Source organism: Castor canadensis, chromosome 13 (assembly GCF_047511655.1).
Source record: "Castor canadensis chromosome 13, mCasCan1.hap1v2, whole genome shotgun sequence".
NCBI lineage: Eukaryota > Metazoa > Chordata > Mammalia > Rodentia > Castoridae > Castor > Castor canadensis.
The window spans coordinates 31575749-31591721 of NC_133398.1; the positions used below are offsets into that span (position 1 = coordinate 31575749).

The following is a 15973-nucleotide window of genomic DNA, read 5'->3' on the forward strand; positions in this document are numbered from 1 at the left end:
TTTTTATACATATTAAGGTTATTTCCTGAGCTTTCTATGTTACTGCATTGATCCACATCTCTATTTTGAACTTAATTGTAACTTTCCAGCAAATTATCTGATACCTGCTTTCTGTTCTCTCTCCTTGCTGACACGTCCTCTACTCAACACATCTTAAAAATTGCCATTTCCTGTAAGGCTCACCTCAGCCCTCTGCATTATCCATTCGAATGGGATGCACTGTGGATCTTGCCTTGATGACACCTACATCAAAGTCAGTGGTCCAACTCTTTCTCAGATATTCATTACCACAGATCAAATGGCCTACTACACATTTATTCAGGATGTGCTGAAGGGGCACAAGAGTAACATGTCCAAACAAAATTCATTTTCCTTCCCTTTTCTTCTCTTACATTCCTTGTTCTGTAGATGGTAGCACTTTGACCTCAGTTACTTGAGCAAGTAAAAACATGGGAGGATACTCTTCCTTCTGTTTCATTACAAACACTCAGGTGATCACAAAGTTCTATCTATTGTCTCTCTAATTGACTGGCAATCTTTAAAAAAAGCAATATATAATCTACTCTTATCATTACAAAAATATTTTTTCATTGACTTATCACATTGGTATTAATTGTTCCCATTTCACAAATAAGAAAATTAAGACTGAAAAATGTGTTCATTCCAGTTCCCAAGAAACAGGCATCAACTCAGGGTTGTTAGCAAGAAATTTAATGGAAAAACCCCAGGAAAAGAAAAACAGGATGGGAGCCAGAGCAGGCTGGGAGAGACATTAGAAAAAGATGCAGGTTTAACTTCTACACAGGAGGAAGAGAAGAAAGCGTGACTGAGCACCAAATTCTTAGACTGCAGTGAAGTCCTAAAAAAGCTTAAAAAGCAGATGAGGAATCCTCAAACTTAGTCCACTATGCAGAGGGTCCCACATGTCCCAGGACAGCACCTGCCTTACTGTCTACTCCAAGCTCAGTCACCGGTGAGCAGTAGTTCAGGGAAATGTGTTCTCAGAGGAATGCAGTAAAAGATTTTCAGAGCATAGCAGCTGCAGACAAAGATCTGAGAAGCACATTTTCATGTACTCCTCAGATAATGTAAGCAACTTTCCAAGATTTCACAGCTGAAAAAATGTGAAGCCATGATTCACATCCATATAGAATGACTTCATGAGTCATGTAACTCACCACCATGCAAACATTCTTCCATCTCTCCTCCTCCAAAGGTTACTAGGACATTCATCCAGCTAATCTCACTTGCAGCCCAGTTCCCTTACCATCTCTCCACACAGAAGACAAATTACACTTTTTATTAATGCTACCCTCCTTTTCAAAATTATTTTCAATAATTCCATATTCATTCAGAAAAAACTCTCGAAGATTCCTAGTATAGTATACACCCCTTATCATCTGATCTATGTCTTCCTCTCAAGACATATCCCATCACTTCCACTAGTTTTCTTTTTTTTTATTTTAGAAGTTTACTAGTTTGGCACCATACACATATTATTTCAAAACAATCTTTAAAGTTAATGATGGGCAGAATGCCATTCATATTTTTCAGTGTTTACAAAAGCAAGGGGTCAACAATTAAAATTAATTGGCTAAAATAAAAATACAAGATTTAGAGAAATACCACATTTTACCAAATTTGCATTCCTTTTTTCCAAAATCTCACATGAAAATGTGAGTTTGTTGGACAAAGGTAGGAGGAATACACACGTAAAGCTGACGAAAGGAGGTAATGTTAACATGTAATTCTATTGTTTAAATAAGTAGCACGTTTGTAATAATCTACTATAATTGGTTATTAAGTCTTCATCTAACAAAAGTGGAAAAGCAATTGAGTTGTATGTCCTTTACCATTGAAAATGGTGACAGAGTACATAATAAAAATAACAAATTCAGTATGTGTATATCCTTAGGTTATTTACAAAGATTCATAAAGTATTTCAAGTTGAAAATGAATTCTCCTGTGAGCCTAGAAATAGTCATGAGGAAAAAAATTAAATGGGGAAAATTCCTTCTGAATTACCTTTCATTTGTCTTCCCAATCCAACCACTACCTCTATCAAACTCACTTTGTGCACCAGGAGACTGAACATATACTGGACTATTTTCCAGGCTCCTTTGCAGTCTGATTTTCATTGTTTCAGCCACGGGAAACACTAGGAAGAAAATAAAGACAAAGAATAAGATGGATACTTGTCCTCCTGACTCTCTCCTCTTCTGAGATTGCAAACACCAATCACTAAGTCCCTTGCCCAAAAGACATAGATCCTGTCAGGTAGCCCTTTCATCACAGCTCTCTTCATCTAAATATTAATCTAACTTATTTAACTTTCCCCTATAGAACAAGGGGTGCTGTTAATGCCCCTCTGTTACTAATCCAAATAGCTATACTATCCTTATGTAGTTTCCTTATCAGATGCCCAAAGTTCTCCTCCATGTTTCCCAAAATGTTCTCAACAGGTTCTGCTAGGAACCTGAGTATCCCCCTACACTGTGTATGCCCTACTTTTCTTCTTTACAAATTATTCTTCCTTTCATTCTTCCCTGCTCTACTCAACTAGCAGGCAACGATTCTAACAACAAGAAATTTTCTAGAGCTAGATGATTTCCTCATTCTCGTAGTGGTGAAAGTCTCTGTAGTGTGACAATAAATAACAAAATTAATGTATTCAGAGAGAGATAAATGCTATGAATAAAATAAATTAGAAAAGCATTATGAGAGTAACAAGGTTGGGAAGGTGCTCAGGAAAAGCCTAGAGTGTCAAATTTTGAAAACCTGAAGGAAGAATTTCCCAGGAGGAACAAGGGTATGAAGCTCCGAAAAAGAAGGAAGTTAGCAGGTCAGGGAACAGAAAGGCCAGTGCATCTGAAGGATGGTGGGCAGCGCATAGTAGACTGGGACAGACAAGAGGTTTGTCATTGCAAAACACCAACCAGAGGATGGCACAGTCAGATTTGTATGCTTTTTGAAAAGGGTACTGCGGCTACTGAGAAAAGAGTGAATCATAGGGAACAAAGATAGTAGACTTTTGGGTTCCTGGGTACAGCACATTTGCCTATGCATCTCTATATTACACCCTCAGCAAACTTTTGCTCATCTTTATACATCAGCCAAAATATCAGCAACTTTATGAATTCTTCTCTCATTCATCCAGGAAAATCTGAGTGCTTCTTCCTCTAGAATCCCATGGAATCAGAGGGGGACACACCTAATTATCAGAGTCACTATCCTTAGAGAGATCAAAGAATAATGTGAACCTCTGCTGTTTGTGTTATTTTTCTTCATATACTGGAGAACACACTGACTGGTATTGTTTGTCTGTCTCAACTAAGTCCCTCTCTTCAAAGTGAAGTTGGATGAAAGAATCAGTTGGCCTTTACAAATGGTCATAATAATTTGTGTACAAAACCAACCTGCTAGAACAAATATATCCTAAAATTCAACATAAAGAAGTTAAAAGGAAAGTTTTGTAAGCTGTCATATGCTAAAAGAAACACCTAGGTAATAACTTTTTACTTGGTTGGTCAGTTGCTTGCTTTTAATGCTGATCTCAGCCTTGTGTGATAGCCAGGATCCTGGATATCTGCAGATGTTCTTATTAAACCTTCGCACTAGTCTTGAGAAAGAAGACTGCCCAGACAGCCATTACCAAATTGATTTCTTTCAAGTATAACAGTATCTTGACATATTTGTAAAATTTGTTATTCCCAACTTCAAATTCAGTCTTCAGCAAGAAGTAAAATATGTTTTAGATGATTTCTTTAGCAGAAGCACATTTTCTCTGACTTTCTCAACAAGTTTTTGATTTCTCTCTTTTATCCTCAGAATACTCCCTTGTGGATTTTCTCATCTCTTAGCCATTGTTCAACTCTAACCCTTCTTTCAGGCATCCATATCTAGATGCCAAAACCACAAGCAAAAAGCAATTTCCTTCTGAAGTTTCCTGATGGGAGTCACGGTGAACTCACAAGAACCCATGTTGGGCAGTATTATGGAAACCTACATGGCGTCGCACCATTTCTTCCAAGCCTGCAGAATGTCTGAAAACAAAATCAACACATGTTGAGTGCCTAAGTGTCTTCTTGCCAGCCAGTTTCAGTGGGGTTAAAGAAATTCTCCAATTCTTCCTTAAAAACCAAGTAAAAAGCTACACTGAAACTCTAATTTATTAGGAGTTCATTACCCAAGTTCCTTGATTCATATGATGCTTCTCCTTCACCTGTCTCCTAATGAATGGGGATCTTTGCCTCATTGTTCAGTCATTGTAGGCTTTGAATTGCCACAAATGAGAAGGCCTTTGCATGAACACATTTCCCTAAATAGGAAAAGCAGCACAGCCTCACCAAGTTATTCAGGACCAGCTGTCAAATCAGATGAAAGGACCAATTTTAGGAGTTCTCAGAGCAGATGAGGAAAACACTTTTAAAGTGCTGTCAAGGTGCAGCTGTCCTTGAAGAAATGGCTTCCTGACAGCTGCTGGTACCTTCCTTCCTGCCAAAGTTTAATTTCTCTCAGAGAGTCAGGGCTTTAATTAGGTTCCTAGGGCAACTTGCTCTGTATCTTTGACCTTATCAAGGATGCAGAATTTCAGAGCATTGGCTTAGATAGGTCTCCCTTCATTGCTGATCAAAAGTCTCCCCAGGAACACCCCTGGGCTCAGACTTCAGCTCCTCAGAAACCAAAGCTGCCTTGTCATGCTTCCTTCTAAAAGGTGGTCTTAAAGCAATTTCCCTGTCCTTGCCAAACTCTGCAAGAGAGAAGGGAGTGCTCAGCAGGCAAAAATTAGATACATTTTATATAAGAAACTTTTCTTGTCTCAATCTACTTGTGTTCATCACTGTGAATGCCTTCTACTTTTAGAAGAGTCTTATATCTAGTTTATTGAGTTGATTTTCAAATAGGTAACATTCTGAGTCAAATAAAACACCCTCCTGTAATTGAATACTAAGGCTTACTTTCAACCTGGTTGAGAATGTGTAACTCCTCTAAAAAGACAGATGTTGAATTTTAATAATAGAATTTTTTGGCATGTAAAACAAAGCATGGAGCATCTGCTTTTGCAATGCCAACATCTGTTTCTTTGACATCTTTGCCTTCCCTTCTGCTAGATCCAACTGTGAATTTGGTATAGATTCTGATATGAAAAATAGATAAAATTATTCTTGACATGCTGGATTCTACAAGACCAGCATAAACTAGGCTGTCAGGATTAGGTTCTCATTGTAAAAGAACAAGAATTTCTGAGTCACTCCAGCTCATGACACTTGTGTTTCCAATTGAAATCAACAAACACAAAACATTTTAAGGAAAGAGTGACATCACCTAAGTGACATTGAGGGTTCTAAGGCTTTCTTTTGGAAAGCTTTTCGAAAAAGTATTTAAAAGGCAGCAATTTAAGACCATCGTTAACAGTATCACTTGTTATCAGTTAGTCAGAATACCAAGAAAATTCACCCAAAAAAAGAAATTTCCTTGATAATAAGCTTTTTTAAAAAGGCACTCAAAGAGACTAAAATCTCTGAAAATGGAATACAGTTAAGAAGTAAAAAGAGAGAAATGACCCAAGCCTTGTATGCACATATGAATAATAAAATAATAAAAAAAAGGAAAAAGAAAATTATTATCAGATAACTGTAATGATCTTATATTGAAGGAAAACAAACACTTGATTCAATAAAGATCCACCCAACTCTCCCTATTCTTGAGTCTCTTTGTTGCATGTATGTGTTCATTCATTCATCGAATGTAATTAAAAGTTAATATGTGGCAGCAAGGGTAGGTGTTAGGGTTTAGAAATTACTAAGACAAAACAGGTTCTACATGGCTAGTGGAGAAAACATACACTTAACATATAAGCATACAAGTGAATATATGATTACAAATTATGTGAAGGGCACTGAAAAAAACCTACAATTTTCTGAAGTAAAGGAGTGTTGTATTTTTGAATTATTAGTCAAGGCAGACATTTAAAGGAAAGAGCATTTAACCAAACACCTAAAGAATGAGTAGACATAAAGAGGAGAGTGAGGTTCAGGGGGAAGTAGGGTAATATTTAAGAAATGGAGATATGTTCCAAGTTGGCAACTAGAGGGAGGAAGCAGATAGCATGAGCTCCATACAGCAAAACTCTTGCTGAGATGCTGGAGACACACCTGGCAGGAAAAAACACCAAGAAGAAGCAAAACTCTGACACCTCCAAACCCCCAGCCTGCACATAGCTTCTCCACGCCACATTATATGGAGAAACCAGGAGGACTCCTGCGCAGCCAGATGCCAGATCCTTACCTGCTCGGGAAATGCAGACCAACAAGTGAGCTGACCCCTTTCCTGCAAAAAACAAACAAACAAAAAACTGAATAATAAACAAGAAACTGAAAAGGACGCAGCAGAGGGGGCAGGGCACCTAGGGCACCTCGAGCACACCAGAGAAAGGGGGATGGGCTGGCACCCACACAAACTTTAAATAAACAAGCCTGCTAGAGAAGGTGGCAGCAAGCGTTGAGTGGACAAGGCTTGCAACAGTGGCTGGCATGCAGGACGCTCCACCAGAGAATTGGGGAAGGGTAGTTCCCCACGCAAACTTTGAAAACAAAGCCTGCAACTACATCTGGATTGTAGGACTCTCCACCAGAGAAGAGGGGAGGGTCAGGCGCACAGGAGAACTCTAAATATACAAAGGCTGTGGAAGTAGATGGGTGTGAGAGTTCCCCCCAGTGAACTGCAATTAATAAAGCCTACAACAGCAGCCGGCTGGCAATAGGGGTCCAGTGAGCCACAGCCTAAAACAAAGCAGATAGCGGGTCACAAAGGTGTCTCCTGACCCAAACACCTGGCAAGACAACCACAGTGCTACTGATTAAATAACAACACTAGGACTGGATGCTGAAGGAGCAACACCAGAACGACTAAGACAGAAATGTCATGGTTTCTGGACCTGAAATTTTTATTCTTTTATAGTTTTATATATCTTTTCTATTTTTTTTAAATTTTTATTTCTTTTTATTTTTTTTCCTTTGGTGAGACAATGACAGAGCTACTACTCAAACATCAACACCAGGATTGGATGCTGAAGGAGTAACACCAGAACTATTAAGAATGACTGAACCTGGGATTTTTTTTTTCTTTTTTTCTTTTTCTCTCTTCTTTTTTCTTTTTTCTCTGTCTCTCTAATGCTTGCTTAGTTCACGGTTGATTAGTGCACTATCTCTCCCCGTTAATTTCTTTGGTTCTCAGTTTTTTTTTTCTTTTCTTTCTTTGCTTTCTTATTCCTCTTATGCTTCCATTATAGATATCATTATTTTTACTATTACAAGCTAGATACTACTAAATTACACACAGTGCAGGGATAGTAACAGCACCTAGTTGAATAATGGGAAGACAGAAGAAGGATGGAAACCATTTTCCCCACAATAACAAATTAGTACAGGAACCAGACAGAAATGAAGAAAACAGATACCCAGATCCAGACTCCAACAAAACAAAGATACTATGCAAAATAACCCAATGAAGCCCACAAGAACAACCTAAAAGAAGAAATCTTGCAAGTAATCAATGAGAATTTTATAGAGATGATACTGGATATGTTCAACGAAAATGTACAGGAGACACTCAAGAAATTCCAAGACAACAAAAATAGAGAATAGAGAAAACCCAAGAACAAATAAAAGAAACCATAGAAGCCCTGTACAAACGCACCCAATATCATCAAACATAGCCTGAAGGACTTAAAAACATATATAGACTCCAACACAGTGGTAGTGAGAGACTTTAATACCCCCCCATCACCAATAGATAGGTCATCAAAACAAAAAATCAATAAAGAAATTCTAGAACTAAATGACACCATAGATCAAATGGACCTAGCTGATGTCTACAGAATATTTCATCCAACTTCTACACAATATAAATTCTTCTCCAAAATTGATCATATCCTAGTGTGCAAAGCAAGCCTCAGCAAATATAAGAAAATAGAAATAATACCATGCATGCTATCTGATCAAAATACATTAAAACTAGAACTCAACAACAAAAATAATAGCAAAAAACAGGCAAACAGTTGGAAACTGAACAACACATTGCCTAATGATCAATGGGGCATCAATTAAATAAAAGAGGAAATTAAAAGGCTTCTGGAAGTTATTGAAAATGAAAACATGATCTACTGGAACCTATGGGACATAGCAAAGAAAGTCCTGAGAGGAAAGTTTATAGCCATGAGTGCATATATTAAAAGGACAGAAAGATCTCAAATCAATGACTTAATGTTATATCTCAAACTCCTACTAAACAAGAAAAAGAAAATCCCAAAACAAACAGAAGGAGATAAATAATAAAAATAAGAGCTAAAAATCAATGAAATAAAAACAAGAAAAATACAAAGAATTAATGAAACAAAAAGTTGGTTCTTTGAAAAAATGAACAGACCCCTGGCAAACCTGACTAAAATGAGGAGAGAAAAAACCCAAATCAGTAAAATCAGGAATGCAAAAGGGGAGATAACAACAAACACCATGGAAATCCAGGAAATCATCAAAGACCACTTTGAGAACATATATTCTAATAAATTTGGAAATCTTGAAGAAATGGACAGAATTCTAGATACTTATGATCACCTAAAACTGAACCAAGAGGACATTAATCACTTGAGTAGATCTATAATACAAAATAAAATTGAAACAGCACTAAAGAGTCTTCCAAAAGAGAAAAGTCTAGGATTTGATGGATTCTCTGCTGAATTCTATCAAACTTTAAAGAAGAACTAATACCAACCTTCCTTAAACTGTTCCATGAAACAGAAAGGGAAGGAAAACTGCCTAACTAATTTTATGAAGCTAGTATTACACTCATCCCAAAACCAGGCAAAGACACCTCCAAAAAGGAGAAGTATAGGCCAATATACTTAATGAACATTGATGCAAAAATCCTCAATATAATAATGGCAAACCAAATTCAACAAAACAGCAAAAAGATCATCCACCATGACCAAGTAGGCTGCATCCCAGGGACACAGGGGTGGTTCAACATACGAAAATCAATAAATGTAATACAGCACATTAATAGAAGCAAAGACAAAAACCACTTGATCATCTCAATAGATGCAGAAAAAGTCTTGATAAGATCCAACACCATTTCATGATAAAAGCTCCAAGAAAACTAGGAATAAAAGGAAAGTACCTCAATATTATAAAAGCTATATATGACAAACCTATAGCCAACATCATACTTAATGGTGAACAACTGAAACCATTTCCCTTAAAATTGGGAACGAGACAAGGGTGCCCACTACCCCACTCCTATTCAACATAGTACTGGAATTCCTAGCCAGAACAATTAGGCAAGAAGAAGGAATAAATGGAATACAAATAGGTAAAGAAACTGTCAAAATATCCCTATTTGCAGAAACATTATCCTATACCTTAAAGACCCAAAAGCTCCTAGACACCATTAACAGCTATAGCAAGGTGGCAGGATAACATCAACATACAAAAATCATTAGCATTTCTATACACTAATAATGAACAAAATGAGAAAGAATATATGAAAACAACTCCATTTACAATAGCCTCAAATAAAATCAAGTACCTAGGAGTAAACTTAACAAAGGATGTGAATGACCTCTACAAGGAAAACTATAAACCCCTGAAGAATGAGATTGAGGAAGACTACAGAAGGTGGAGAGTTCTCCCATGCTTATGGATTGGTAGAATCAACATAGTAAAAATAGCTATACTACCAAAAGCAATCTACATGTTTAATGCAATTCCCATCGAAATCCCAATGACATTCATCACAGAGATTGAAAATTTTACCTTAAAATTCATTTGGAAACACAAGAGACTGTGAATAGCCAAGGCAATACTCAGCAAAAAGAACAACACTGTAGGTATCACAATACCTGACTTCAAACTATATTACAAAGCAATAGCAATAAAAACAGCATGGTACTGGCACAAAAACAGACATGAAAACCAGTGAAACAGAATAGAGGACCCAGATATGAATCCATACAACTATAACCAACTTGTCTTTGACAAAAGCACTAAAAATATACATGGAGAAAAGACAATCTCTTCAACAAAAGCTTTTGGGAAAAGTGGTTAGCAGTCTGCAAAAAACTGAAAGTAGATCCATGTTTATCACCCTGTACTAGTATCAACTCAAAATGGATCAAGGACCTTAATATCAGACCCCAAACTCTGAAGTTTGTACAGGAAAGAGTAGGAAACACTGTGGAAGTAATAGGTATAGGCAAAGACTTCCTCAATAGAACCCCAGCATCTCTGTAACTAAGAGATAACATAGATAAATGGGACTTCATAAAATTAAAAAGCTTCTGCTCAACAAAAGAAATGGCCTCTAAACTGAAGAGACCACTCACAGGGTGGAAGAAAATATTTGCCAGCTACACATCAGACAAAGGACTGATAACCAGAGTATACAGGGTACTCAAAAAACTAAACTCTCCCAAAATTAATGAACCAATAAAGAAATGGGCAAGTGAACTAAACAGAACTTTCTCGAAAGAAGAAATTCAAATGACCAAAAACCACATGAAAAATGCTCACCATCTCTAGCCATAAAGGAAATGCAAATCAAAACCACACTATGTCCACCTCACCCCTGTTAGAATAGCCATCATTAGCAACACCACTAACAACAGGTGTTGGAGAGGATGAGGGGAAAAAGGAACCCTCTTACACTGCTGGTGGGAATGCAAACTAGTACAACCACTCTGGAAAAAAAAATTTGGAGGCTACTTAAAAAGGTAAACATTGATCTACCATATGATCCAACAATCCCACTCCTGGAGATAAACCCAAAGGTATGCGACACAGGTTACTCCAGAGGCACCTGCACACCCATGTTTATTGCGGCACTATTCACAATAGCCAAGTTATGGAAATAGTCAAGATGCCCCACCACTGATGCATGGATCAAGAAAATCTGGTATTTATACACAATGGAATTTTATGCAGCCATGAAGAAGAATGAAATCTTATCATTTGCAAGTAAATGGATGGAAGTGGAGATCATCATTCTGAGTGAGGTTAGCCATGCTCAGAAGACCAAAAATCATATGTTTTCCCTCATATGTGAAATTTAAATCAAGGGCAAACACAACAAGGGGATTGGACTTTGGTCACATGATAAAGCGAGAGCACACACGGGAGGGGTGAGGATAGGTAAGACACCCAGAAAACATGACGGTATTTGATGTCCTCAATGCAGAGGAACTAATGCAGAAACTTTAAAGTGACAGAGGCTAATAGGAGAAGGGGACCAGGACCTAGAGAAAAGGTCAGTTTGAGAAGAATCAACTTAGAATATAACACATATGTACATGAAAGCAATGCGAGGAATCTCCCTGAATAGCTATCCTTATCTCAACTAGCAAAAACCCTTTGTCCTTCTTATTTTTGTTTATACTCTCTCTCCAACAAAATTAGAGATAAGGGCAGAACAGTTTCTGCCTGGAAGTGAGGGGGTCTGAGGGTGGGGGAGAAGGAGGGAGTAGGGGGAAGGGAGGGAGCAGGGGGTAGGGGAGAGGAATGACCCAAACATTGTATGCACATACGAATAAACGGGAAAAAAAAAGAAATGGAAAAAAGTACAATGTGACTAGAAAGTATAATGGGTAAGTGTGGGAAAATGAGGAGAGGGGGAAAATACAAGTGGATCCATTTCAGATCTCCGCAACTATTTCAATCTCGCCCTAGGTTTAGAAGCCACCATTGATTTTGGTCTCAAAGAATGAGGTGCCCTAGGCAGAGACCCACTTTCCCATGGACTGGTAGTGTGGTGTCACTGTTGACTCACACCACTCTCATCCCCATAGTCACAAGTCCAACCTGTCTCTTCCAGTCTTAACAAAGGTCATCTGCCACTGTTCCCCTTGCCACAATTTTATAATTAGATCTCCTATCAATACCCAGGTCTGCTCGGCCTCAGGTTAGCCCAGTTCTGGCAATGACCCTAAGCTGGTCATCAAATCTCTGTACCTATCTGGTACTCTTCTAGTGCCTTTGGGGTTACAAGAAGCAGCAATTTATTCAGATTCCTGCAAACAACAGGAGTGACACATGAAAACCTGCACATTCAGGCCTCGGGAACAGTAGGCACTGAGGGTCTATTACCCATGGCTTTTGCTCCCACAGTTTTGTCTGCACATGGCCATTTTCTCTTAGTATTCTCTAGAGATAGAATCTGACAGGCTCCATCTGTCTTTTGCATCAGTCCAGTTTATTGATTGGCTAGTCTTGGATCAGTGTCATCCCTTAATATTATCAACCATATTCTAAGAGCTTAGAGCCTGGTATCAAAACACATTGCTTCCAAGGGGACTATTCGACATAAATTATATTAATAATGTCGTTGCTTAGAAAGAACTATATTAGTGGTTAAACCAAGTTTTCCCTCAATTTTGCCATTTGCTACATGAGAGCAGTACCACATTTACCTCCTTCGAAAAGAAGTTATATGATACAATTTAGATATGGCTAAAGGCTCATGTGTTGGAAGGTTGGTACCCAGTGTGGTGATGTGGTAGGGCCTTTAAGAGGTGGTGGGGCCTAGTGGGAGGTCCTTAGGTCATTGAGGGCACTGCCCTTAGGAAGGATTAAAGAAATGCTTCTGGGATTCCTGAGCTCTAATAAAAGTGAGTTATTACAAAAGCTTGAGTGAGATGCTTAAATCATTTTCTGGCTTCCTGTCTAGTGATGAAATCTCCTGCTGTTCCATGGACTCTCACTATGACATCATCTCCATGAGGACATGCAGCCAGAGTGGCCCTTAACAGGCCCAGGGCCATACAATTTGGACTTTCAGCCTCTAAATCTGTGAAGTAAATAAACCACTTTTGTTTTTGTAAGATATCCATCCTTGGGTATTTTGTTATAGTAACAGAAAATTAGTTGATACCTTATCATCATTAAATGAGGCATGGATTGTGAGAGCTCCTTAAAAGGTTAAAAGTCACATGTTGTAGTTCAGGTATTATAATACCTAAACATTAATTATAATATTATATAATTATATTAATTATAGCATCAATTATTATAATTAGCAAAATTAAGACATAACAATAGAAATCTACCACGTTGCCATAATATATTAAAGAAGAAGGGTAATACTTATGGCCTTCAATCTCTATATTCAGTACTATCTCTCCTTCTTGTTCCCATATTATTTATTACATGTTTATATCTCTATCATTCTGCACTAGATCAGTAACAGCAAATATTTATTATTGAGCTAAGCAATATACTAACATTTTGATATGCAACATTGGGAGACATAGAGTGGCCTCCAAACTCATCCTTGTTATCTAACCAGAAGATAGACAATTAAATAGCCATATGAATACACAGTGATATACATATGCTAGCTTTGTATGTCCTCCTTACACAGGGCATCTATTTGTGGAGGGCAGTGACCACTTGTAATTGCTATCATCACAACTTCCAATAGGTAACACAGTCCTATCATCTAACAGATGATAAGCATATGTTTAATCTTTCAACTTTCTGGGACCCAGCCAAGAAATGGATGTAGCCCAGTCTGGATTTAAGAAGAGAAAATCTCCAGGAAAAAAAACCTTTGTCAAGTTACAAGCTATTACCAAAAAAAGTCAGTTGCTAAAATCAAAAAAGTGATCCACTGGGTAGCCCTATTAGAAAGACAGAACAGAAAGGCCATAAAAGTGAGAAAGAAAGCATCAAAAAAGAAAAGGGTGAGTACAGAGAATTTTTCAGATAACTCAAACACTGCAACACTATTTATCTTTAATAGCATTCTTCTGACACTGTGTTCATGTATAAATATTTTTCTACAAGTGGGAGTAATAGGCACACAGTAAGCACTCAATAAATATTATCCATGTTTGTTATTATTTTTTTATTATCATTGGACTGCAAATATGATACCACAGCGAACAATCAAGCTAGGCTTTTCACATTATATTAAGAAAGCTACAACATAAACTATGTACAAAGAGCAAATTATCTTACATTATAATTGGATTAGGGCTAAAATGTAGTTGGGGCTAGAAAATCATTTTTATCCTCAAGATTGCCTTGGAAAATGGTGCCGTAAATGGATGACAGAAGCAATAAGGACACAGAGAGGATGACCAAACAAGTTATATTTTGTAAGAACAATGAATGTTCACTGTTTTTAAATTCCAGGAACATGATACATTACATAACTGTTGTATACACTGTTCTACCGAGTTTGGGAAATCATTGGTTGGTTATGCTGAGTGCTTCTTTTCATTATCCTTAGAGCACAAATAATAAGTTGATTTTCAAACTGCAAATGCTTTCTTTCTAATCAAGCTTTTGTCAGAATGGAGCTTAAGTTCAAGAGTTGTTATTACTTTTAAAAATCTGTTTTAACAACACAAATCACTATGGTTTCTAAGCACTCAACTGCATCCAAATCGTGTTAACATGTGCACCCACAGACTTGGGTGCTGGGCCAATCTTATAAATCTAAATGAGAAAAGAAGCAAAGTTCACTGACTGTAGCTAGAAAAACAAACACTGCAAATGCCCTGTTTAAAATACTTTTGGATATTTTAAAGATCACACAAAAAATGTGAAGATATTTTATACATAATTGTTCTCAAATTACTGGCTTGAAAAGTACAAAGAATGTCTTCATTGGGTATGTGCATGAATGTTGATTTTTAAATTCTTTTATTAGAAAGAGATCCTCACAATTAAGAAGACATGTGTGTAAAAACTTTTGCCTCTATTGAACTTGAATGGTTGGGAGATTTTAGGGTAATTGTACAGTCAACGGAATAACTAGTTGATGGTTCACCCCCCAAGTTAATGGTAGAATATCTGTCACATTGCTTTTTCCAAAAATTCAAAGTACACTACAGTATATTTTATGACTTCATGGTTCTAAATCCTGAGATTATAAATTTTCTTGTGGTATTCCCTAGGGCTCCCCCTTTATCAGATTCTTAAGTTTCTCTACAACTTTAAGAAGCAGTCTCCTACATCTGGTTGAACACCCCTAAGGTGAGGAAATTTCTTCTTCTACAGACAGCTATATCTGAAAAAATATCTCAAAACTGAGCCCAGAACCTCCAATGCTTACATCTCAAAAACGAATGTGAAAACAGAACCAAGTGATTACAACTTGGTTCTCTTAAGTTCCACCTTTCTTTGGAAATTGCATAACCCATCCATTAAGGCTGTGGCTCAGGAGTGGATGACAACCCCTCTCTTCTATCTCTTTAAGATAGTTGAGCAGGATAGATATTTCAAAAATCCTGACTGTACAAGATAAAGGTGTAGAGTCTTCAGCCAGAATTCTCCCTGGCTCCTTTTATACCAAGCCCAACAAGATGATGCTGTCAAGTCTCTTCTGTTCCCACAATACGGGATACCCAGGAGAACCTGGACAGATTCCAGTGCCTCCAGAATTGGAAAGGAGACCTGCAGGCTATGATGCCTTCAAACACAACAACCCCACTGTAACCAAAGCCAAAAACTGGTCATGATATTGAGGTTAGGGGGAGGAAGAGATTCCATAATGGAGGACTTAATGGAGCAGCAATAGAAGATTCTGGACAATGTCTGCAAAACAGTGTGCCACAAACACACCTAGTCTAGAAAACATGTCTGGATCATTTAGGAGAATGAGGTCATTGTAGCAACCAGATCTCATGTTACTATTTTTAACTACCACAAACATTCTTGTGTTCCATCACCCATATCTCTGGCATTGTCTTCACTGTGTTTAGAAATTTTTTTTCCAATCAGGAAAACTTCTGGCCTGGGACCTTGGAAGTACCTCTCACATTATAACCCTCTTTGGCTCCTGGATACAGAACTAATGTACAGTACACTGGTTTCATCACATGTCTTGGCCTCCCATTCCTCTCAATTTCAGTTGACTAGTGCTCTTTTTCCAAGTAGTTAGGGTACTTCCTAATAGCTTTTGGAAGTACACAGTA

The 15973-nt window shown here is 37.6% G+C and overlaps 1 long non-coding RNA gene across 3 annotated transcripts in view; it reads right to left on the reverse strand.

Moving 5' to 3' along the window:
- The window catches only part of LOC141415634 (uncharacterized), a 252886-nt gene that overhangs the window by 204911 nt on the left and 32002 nt on the right, over nt 1-15973 (reverse strand). For all 3 annotated transcript variants that reach the window (XR_012440624.1, XR_012440626.1, XR_012440625.1), the window contains exons 2-3: nt 6289-6330; nt 2072-2158 (exon numbers count right to left, since the gene is read on the reverse strand). This is a non-coding gene — a long non-coding RNA (uncharacterized lncRNA). The remainder of the gene's footprint in view (nt 1-2071; nt 2159-6288; nt 6331-15973) is intronic.